This window comes from Lottia gigantea, assembly GCF_000327385.1.
Source record: "Lottia gigantea unplaced genomic scaffold LOTGIsca_47, whole genome shotgun sequence".
Lineage (NCBI taxonomy): Eukaryota > Metazoa > Mollusca > Gastropoda > Lottiidae > Lottia > Lottia gigantea.
The window spans coordinates 1325486-1336035 of NW_008709640.1; positions in this window are offsets into that span (position 1 = coordinate 1325486).

Here is a 10550-nt window from a genome sequence, read left to right on the forward strand (position 1 = left end):
ACATGACATCCAACCACTGCGACCTGGTCTGTCGACTTGGCACCCCTTTCAAACAGTCATTACTGTTAATTTAATATGTTTCTGTCATGGACAATCATTCTGTGTCTTGGTCATTACCCCAAAGAGTTTAATTCTTTTGCTCTCTCTGGTTGATTTTGTTCCCTTGTCTTATGAATTTGCCAATTGTTCGTTAGTCATTTTGGACATCATTAACCAACGCATAACATTAATTTATATTATTTCTACAGACGATTGTGATTAGCAGACCTGTATTGGTTTGTATACCAAGCTTTCTTGAAGTGTGATTTCAGATGGTGTACTCGTTACTAATGTTTGACACACGTCAAAACAACACCACGGCATTATATCATGGTACTTTGGTTGCCTGGTTTTAATGATCCTAATCAAAGCAGGTTTCTCTCAGTTCGAATTCCATGGGCTGGGATAAGAAGAACGATTAGCATATTCTTATTGTTGTAATGGAGCACAACAGTGGTGACAACGCATTTACAACTGAATGTTAACAGGAGTGCTAAAGTGTTATGGCCTTGAATAAGCCATTTTCCTCAATACTTAAGACGATCTAAGCTCCCAATATATACGGAAAAGTCCATGCATATTGGTTTTACCCCCAGACAAGTTGGTAGGCAGGGTGATCCTACTCTAAAGCATTGCCTTTGTAGATCTGGAGAAGTATATAATATTGTTTGGTTGAGATTGAAAACCAAGCTCAGAGTTTGCTTCAAGACCTGATTTATGAAAGAAATTAAATCTGTTGAATGTATCTTGTTCCAAATGAAATTAAATTAATTGAATGGAGTTTTACATCCTACTTTTCTGCACAGTATCTTGTCCCAAGCGCCAGTAAATAAGTGAAACCCAGATGTGATTGAGATCTACTTAATAATAACATTGAATTCCTTCTTAATTACGTATATATTTATTTTGATTAACTGTCAGAATCAGTGGGGAATGGTAGAAATATACTATCAATTACATTGATAGTTAAAATCTCGGTGTGCATTGAGGATGTTACGTCATATTACATCTCCTCATAAATTGATGACGTATTACACAGCAGTTAATGAGTTTCTATTGGAAAGAAATTGGCCACCTGCACATTTTTCACGACTTAAATGAAGACAGTGAACGTAATTGAGTGCAAAGAAAGAATTTGTTTCAATCTTAATTGAATCGTGCAACCTGAGGGGTCGGTTCTTTATGGATATTGGAGGAACAACGATGGGAAAAGTCGTTGACGGCGTAAATCAATGAAACGTAATACCTATAAGTGGTCTCAATGGTCCTTCATAGTTTTACTAACTAGCTACTTGATCCTTTTCTATTCTGACGATTTAAGATAGAACAAAAATATATTCTACAAATATGACATTGGTAATAATCCCCTCGACCCAATTCCATTTTCTTTATAACGTTTTCAGTTCTTTGAAGTTGTCGTTTGAAAATTTTCGTCTTTAGATCAGCATCTTAAACAAAATCAATGTTTATTCAAACATGTAATTAATGGGGGTCTGAAGTCTTCCAAACAACTCAATTCAAAAAGATAATGGACAGGCTTTGTGATTCATTGAAAAGAATCATTTCACTCATTAATGATGACTCTTTGAAACCTTAGGATAAGAATTGAAACTATTGAATGTGGGTGTGGACATGGAAAATATTTGGCTCAAAAGGGTCATCAAAATTCTGTCCAACTAGAAATATGGGGGATTATCTTGAAAAGGCCAATTTAAATCCTTTTTGAAGATGACCCATGCTTTGACCACCCAAACTGATAAACTGTATGTAGATAGTCTTTGTGTGATTTTCTCCTAATCTACGTATCACTAGAATTAGAGTCAGAAAGAGTTAATGGTTTTGTAGGGAAACAACGATACTGTCATAGTTTTACAAATAACCCGAAATGATACACATATTCAATCTGACGGAATCAATGAAAACAGAATCCAATGGATATTCTGGAATATGGTTTTGAATGACAAATCAGGGCGTCGACGGAAAGGATAAGCGCTCTTATCTCCGTGAACTGTACTCTCCAAAAAAGGCATTTCTGAGATTTACGACGTCATCCTCATCTTTTTTTGCCACAGAAAATCGGTCTTAGCTTTGATCCAATCCAGGATGTATTTAAAAGATAATCCTTTAAAGATGCTCATTAGAAGTCCATAATGTCTAATTACTTAGAACGTGTCATAAAGATTATAATATTCATTATCAGATAAGTTTAATTAAATTCATTTAAATAGTAGTAATTATTATTAAATTAAATTTTTTTTTATGGATTTCATGGTTTAAAAAAATGTGTGGCTCGTTTGTATTCTTCTTTTGGGCTATTGACAATGAGGGAGAGTTAACGAAAGTTTATCTGTAATATACATCTTGCGTATTTCCTGGGGATAGAGAGAAACTGGGTTGAAAATCAGGAGAGGCAATCTGAAATACTTGTTGCCTTTTATATTCAGTTATCAACAGGGGTCTGAAAGATACCAAAACCTCTGTGCGGTATTCTGTTTGATTTGGTAGATTGGACATTACATTGAAAAATTTAATCGATTTCTTGAAGATAATTTGCAGTCATAATGTTAAAACAGGAGATGATAACTGGTTAATATACAGAATTTAATATCATATAGTGCTTTATAAAGGATACCCGATTATTTGTCGTGCATCATAGTATGCATTATTACATTAATTGGTTTCAGCACAATATACTCAGGTCAAATAAATGTTTTTATTATCTAATGATATCGAGGTGTATAATGATTGCTTTCAACACGAGATATTCCTGTTTATAATCCATAATTAAAAAGTTAATTACATCCTACTATGATAATATAAAGTAGTTATTATCTATCTGATATATTTATTGGTTACTAATAAAGTATATTATAGATTTATAACTACTGTCATCACGCTATCATGTTACGTCAGGCGTCATCCTTAATCCAGATGTGACATCATTAAGAGTGCTTCAGCAGTCTCAATAAAACATGTTCTCTGTCTACTAAACAAGGGATTAAGCGATGGTGTTAGGGTGACATCAGAATTTCCATAAAAAGCAGGGCCTAGGTCATGAAGTTAGAACTATATATTTCTAAGTGTTGTTAAATTTAGTTCAGTTAGTATTTTCAGAATAAAGATATGCTTGAATGAAAATCTTTTGCAGAGTAAAGTCACGTATGAACGGAAGCGCGGACTTCGACGCACACACAGGAGACACTGATGCACATTCGCTTGGTCACCCTTCCTATCGATATTACTGGTAACAGAAACATTCTGTCTGGAATGTGTATCCACAAGTAACAACCATTAAAAAACTAATTTGCATCAGAATGATCTGTCATAAAACCTTAAATCTTCTGCATTAAATTCATATCAAACTGGCAAATCCTAAAATTAGTCGTTATCAAGAAAATCAGATAGGCCAGATTATCATTCAGACACGTCATTGCTTCAGGGCATCATGTTAACTATGTGTCTATAATGTGCAGATGAACTGTACAAGTTAGTAGTGATGGTGTTATTGATGATAAAATGATTAAAATCATCTCCTTAGTAACACCTCATTACAGATGAAGAAATATTTAACAACAAATACTTTGACTGCAATAACTTTTGACCTTCAGTTGGTAACAGGTGAACTTTCCCTTTCTTACTTATGAATCATTTGAATCCTTAAGTACATAATATGTCTCAACAAGAGAATTACACATTTAACTTTATTTCCAATTTGATATCTGTAGCTCCTGTAATTCTAGAGAAACCACGGCACATTTTGGCTCTTGAAAGTATTTACGACTGTGATGGTAAAGCTTTTCCCAAATTCAAAGATCCCTGGCAAAACTGGAAAAAGGAAGATAGCGAATGGAAGCTGTTCAAAAAAAACTCTTGAATTCATTTGGTAGTACTCCAAAATTTGTAAAAGCCAAGAAAATTACACATACAATGACAGAAACGCTTATGATGTGGGAAAAAAATTTGCAACAATGTGATGCAAAGAAAAAAATAAGAATTTTTTGTCTATTTTATTCAGAAGATTTTCTGCAGATCCTGCATAAATGAATATTACACAAGAATTGCAATATTTAAATGTAACAACTGAAAATTTCATTACCAAATGTTTTCAGAGTGACGTTTTCCCTTTAAATGCATGGCTTTTATGGCGTTCGTGAACTAACTAGCCCATAAATTTCAATGCAAAAATGTGCACAATGTTAATGTAAAATACCGATATGAGATGGTCCACCAACTGTTGTACTGTTAACCACCACTGTTGATCGGACGTAACAGGTGCGGAAGTCAAGGAATCTGCCAAATGGTATACTATGCTTTCTTAGTGCCAATCACAAGATAAAAGTTCATGATTTCTCCTTTTTACTTATTATACCTTTTCTCCTTTTCAATTCGGCCCCGTCGTGCAGGTAACAGAGTCTGACATGGAAAAAGCGTCATGTCGTTTGAATGGGACAATAAACCGAAGCCTCGATCTCTGGACAGATTGAAATCGAAAAAGAGCAGGCTAAGGCCGCTGTCCTGGCAAAATTTCTCATGTCGCACCCTGCATGGCGTTTCCCGGTGCAGAAAAGTTGGACGTAAAACTCCATTCATTACATTTCTTTTACTTGGGTACAAATATCCAAATATATGATAGAAACGGCTTGGATATGGAGCAGTAAAAGGACATCTCGAACCCCCGTTTAAAGATAATTCTGTCGAAAATGGTCACTTAGTAATGGAAATAATGGCATAAAATAACATCTGACAGATTAAACTTTTTCATGTCAGGGAATCAAGATTGCTCTAAAACTGCAGAATTACCAGCTGGAACTTGCATGTATTAATCTGCTCATTAAGGTCTTATCGGTGCAATCTTTTCTGTACATGGCATTCCGAGACTTCCTGATTTATGACTTCCATGGAATTGTGACAGTCATGTCTTTGGTCACAGATGGTTACATCTCCATAAAACTAAATTCCATTACAATCAATGTGACATGGGATCCATTAAGACACAATAGGTCAAGTCATTTAAAAGGACAGTTTGAAGAAATAACAATCAACTGAACAAGATGATGTTGAAGAATCAAATAAATAAGGCAATTATTGGACAATCAACTGCACAAGTTAATAAAGAACAATCAATGTTTAGAGCTGATGATGCTTTCTGAAGAACCCGGAGTTTTATATCAGTTCGTGCATGGCTCTCCATGCTAGACAAAATTTAATTTAGATGTTCGAAATTTGAATCCACTTTTCTTGACACATCCATACCACGGCGATGTGATACGTATATTATGGAGTAAGTAAAACAAATATCCGATTCATCTCATTTCAATCCATTTAATTTATGCGTCGTTTCCTTTTGAATCTGACTTAGAGGGTCCCTTTTGCGGATCTTGCATGATTCTCAATTATGAATTCTCATTGTGTAATATAATATTCAAGCAGCTATATTTCGAATATTTAGAATATTTTAGCCTTGTTATAGGTGTTATAGAAGATACTCTCCTATAGAAGCACTGGCCTAGGTCACAAGTAGAGACTATGGATTTCAATATGAAAACTATTTCAATTCAAACAGAATATGTTTTACTGAAGATTACTTCTAGAGAGATTACAAGAAAAAATATATTCAACTCAAATTCCAATGCAATTGTTTCAGGGAGTTGATGAAAGGGGTTCTAATCTACCATGAACCAATACATTACTAAAGTTTTTATCCTTGTGTAAAGACACGTAAAGTGATACTAGCGGTGATTTAGGACGGAAAGGGGTGAGTCTCTTTGTAAAACAGCAGTCTGTCATCTTACAGTAATGCCGCCAGATTTAAGATGTCTTACGACGTACCTACTTAAATCTATAATTTTAATCCTAGGATTTTAACAACAGACAAGATTTTCACATGTATGTCAAAAATCTTTAACCGTGGGAGATCCCGTTGTTGAAACGGACTAGACTTGCCTACTAAGTCCTTAGTAATGGGATAATTAGTAAAATAGATTTTAGGCTAGAGGGGTTAATCAAGGTTATTATAGAGTAAAATAACATGCTTATCTAATGATAGTCTGGAACATACTGTCTCTTTTCATCTCCCTCTTTTGACATTTGGCGACGTTCAACCGACGTTTGGGATTCGAGAGGTTTATAATTAAGAGGGTAATTTGGCAAGGATCTCATTTCTATCTGAAAGTCAAATCCAGAAATTTCTTACCCTTTTATGAAGACACTTTATGTAAATCACGGTACATTTGGACTTAATACAACTCTGGGAAACAATATAACTTTTGTTTTCAGTTCTAGCATGACGACATATTTCAGAAACTTGAAAATAACGTATCGGCTAGTCTGAACGATGATTGATTTGTGGATATTTATAATCCATTCACTGATTAAGACATCTATTAATGTTGACAAGATCAAATCTTACATTAGTCACCTTGCCATTCATAGCACCTCAAACGCCTTTTGTAATGGCCAGTCATCCAGATACAACCACTCCCCTTTACCTTTCAATCCATCCCATTTTGCTTAACTATGCTCAAACGTTTCAATTCACACATTATCTGAATTTTTTAAATATTTATGTATGATAGTTTTTTTTTTATTGTGTTGGAAAATTCTAATTTTATATAAGTTATTGGTTTGATTAGGAATAATCTCATCTCAGAGAATACCACAAATGCAATGCAGGGTGTACATGCAAAAGATTATGAGATCCTTGTGTTGCAAGAAATCCCCCCCACCCCCCTACTCATATACACTTTTTAATGTCAAGAATTTGTGTGGTCAAGCTACGAATTTCATTAACATTTAAATTATTGATTTTTTCATATTAACACGTTTAGCCTTTTCAGCATTCCATTCATGTCTTCCTTCAACGTTCCGGTTTATACCCGAAGGCTAGATCTTGGTATAGCCATGTGGAAGTAATGGTTATGGATATGTCAGCTGCAAGTGCCAGTACGTAGCGCAGCATTAATATTTTAACCGATGTGTGACATTTATTAGGCTAATTACTGCCCTCGCCGCATTAATAATTTTAAACCACTCTGTAGCTTCACATATTGACCACTTCTTCGTTGGTGAATTGCGATCAAATATATGTGTCGTGTGCAATTCATGCTTAGTAAAATTGTATTTTCATTCATCCATTTCCATGAATCAAAATTTAAATATTATAAGAAAATCTAGTTGATGTTCGTTTTTTGCTATGATTAATACTTTGACATATTAAATTTGACGTAATTTCCTAGAAGGTATAATTTTCAATAAAGTTACTTATATTTAATGATAAATGGCCTTTTCTCGTGCTGAAAAGCATCGCTGAACAGTATTGAAGGAAATTAGTATACCAATTGCTTCGTTTGAATACCACATGGTTTCTATTTTAAGCGTGTCACATGACTTGCTACAACGCCATCTAGTGATTGTTTACTTTATGTAAATGAGCTGTTTCCAAATATGGCAAATGACCTTCTGACCCTATACCTCGTTTTCATTCTCCATAGTCTCAACTATACAATCAATGGCGTGCATGTATAACACAGTACGTTCATTTTCTCACTAAGTTTTTGTGTTTATCTTTGGATTTCTAAATTGAAAAGTGCATCTATGTGGCTTGTAAGGAAATATAGGACTAATTGGTCGGAGGGCAAGTGATTTTTTCCAATATGGAAGTTGGATTAGTTAGAAAAAAGAAGCGAAACGGACTATACGTTGTCCGATGCTTGTGTCTTCTTGGTTTATTCACAGTTATAGGAGGTAAGCTCAAGTTTTTTATACTTTCAAACTCGCCATTATAGTTGTTAAAAAGTTACCAGTTTCAAAGACAATTTTAAAAATACATTGTATATCCACTTATATTTAACATACTTATAAATTCAACAAGGAATAGGTGTATACAGAGTAACATTTCACCGTTATAAAAGTTATAACGTTCTCAAAAACCGCTATGTTATAACCCCATTGTTCTTTCTAATCCCGGTCACAGATTTTAACTTTGACTTCTTTAGAAAGCATTATACATGAAATAGTAGGTCGGGCTACAACGTTCAGATTTTGTTTAAAAAATTAACATGTTTTGCAGATATTATCAAAAGTTCTGGTGAAAGAAAGATTTATGGGGTAATAATACAGGGCATTATGAAGTATAATAACTATCAAAATACTACATAATCATTCACAGTTATTTGTTAATATTAGACTATATTCAAGTAAATCTACCATAAACCATTTGGAATATAAGCTTACTTATTAGATTTTATACATTGAATTTTGAAAATTGTGTATTTTACTCTGACAAAATGAAACATCTGAATATGTAAGATATTTAACCAATGCATATACACAGTAAAACAAAGTTAATATTTAAAACTTATGCATTATCCAGTTTAAATACCTCCTAAACACATTTGCATATATTATAACTCATTTTCTTTTGCAATGTTATTTGTTACAAAATGATCACTTTGGGTATATTTTTTTTATTTATGTCTTATAAGGAGTGAAGAAAAAATAAATATGGTTTTAAAAATGTGTGGGTTTTTTTGTGTCAAAACTGGCTCTTTTAGAAAAAAAATCGAAAATAGTGTTTAATAGGAATATGTTTCAATGTTTCTGAAAAATGTTTCTATTTATCTGTGTCAAAAGTAAAAAATTGTTATAATTTGTGTGCATTTTTTGATCTGCGGAAAGTAACATGGCTTCTCTGATGTCAGTTGTTAGATGATATTTAGGTGAAACACTTTTGATTTTTTTTCAAGTTTTTGTGTTTAGATAGAGGCAATACAATTCTTGAATCAACAAGACTAGAGGAGAAAATATTTGCAGATCTACTGCCAGTCAACTCTATTCTGGTGTTAGTTTATTATTTTAGCTTTAAAATGAGAATCCCAGATCCTAGTGTAGGCATGCTATTATTATGTAGTTAAAACATAACCCAAGATTAGATTTAAGTCTCTAACTACAGTTTGGTTTAGTTTTCAATCTGTGTCAGAACTAGAAAAATTACTTGTATCAGACTTAACTAGATTTTGATTAATTTTTCAGACAGAATTAGAAAACTCACGACAAAATTTGAATAAACATAACAGATTTGGTTTTCGTTTTCAATCTGTATCAGAAAAATTGAAGGGAACACCAAACACAGAGAAGAGTCATATTTGGGCACAGAATAAAGATCACAATTTTTAAAAAAATTTTGTTCTTATTCAATATAAATATGAAAGAAATATACCGAATAACTGTGTGCTTGTAATTAGAAAAAAGGACATCATATCGGGAAAGCCTTAATTCTGTTATAAGATTATTCTCTGTAGGGTTAAGCCGTGAGATGAGGTTGGCATAAAGTTCGGCATGTGAGTGGCAGATTTCAAGAAAATATTCTTTGAATATTACAGCTTATAAATTATTAATAAGTCATATTGAAAAGTAACTGATATACTGAAAGCAATTTGAAGAATGTTGAAATGAATTCAGTAAAGAAGTATTAATTTGTACCGTACCGTACTGATAATTCACAGTGCATAACATAAATTTAATTACAGAAACAGAAGTTGGAAGCACCATAATTCATTCTTGAAAATTTTAACCCAATCACATTCAGTGCTGAAATTTTCCTTCCATAGTTAATGCTTTCGCTTGGTGTTCTATGGCAGAAATGAAAGAAACCAAACCATGTTTGTATTTGTTGAATCTTAGATATTGATGTAGGCCTTCAGGTCAAGTCAGCGATTTTTAGGCGAGATTTACTACATTTTCTGATATTAATGAGAAAATCTGCTGATACAGTATACTGCACTTTGATAATTGATTTAATGTAAATGAACATTTTATTGTTGAAAAATTTATAATTCATAAGTTGAAATATGCAAAAGAATGAAATTTAAGAGTCTTTTAAATTGAATTTAATTCTATATGAAAATTGATCTAGTCTTAATATGAAAATGGTGTTCATGAAAGTTCATTAATAACTACTTTGACATTCTCAAATATCTTATAACAAGTCCATCTGTGACAATTTATATTGGTACTCAATATTATTATATTGTCTGCTTTGATACTTCTGTTGGCAGAACTGTCAATAAATTCTGTTGTTCGGACCGTTTAAGTCCCTTTAGAGTTGCGTTTCTTGCGTGTCATCTGGGAAAGGATCAATAATCATTAAAGTTGAAAATAATTTGAGAAACATTTGTATAGTTTGGAGAGTATTTTTTACATTATAGTTTTTGTTTAGAGGATAATTACTCTCTAGAATAGGAGATTGATTTAATCTATTAAGACATTAAAAACTGGTCAATACTAAGAACTGTTTATTATTTTTATCTATTGAATGGAATAAATACATGAAAAATTCAGTATCTGGCGCCAGTTGTACGCTGGATTACTTCTGCCTGCTACAGTTATATTGTCATAATCTGTAGGATTGATAACATAAAACCTACATCAAAGAGAATCAAAGATGATAATTGCTAAAGAATTATTGTAAAAAGCTGTTAGTTTTCTATAGATTTGTAAATGGTGTTATTGAA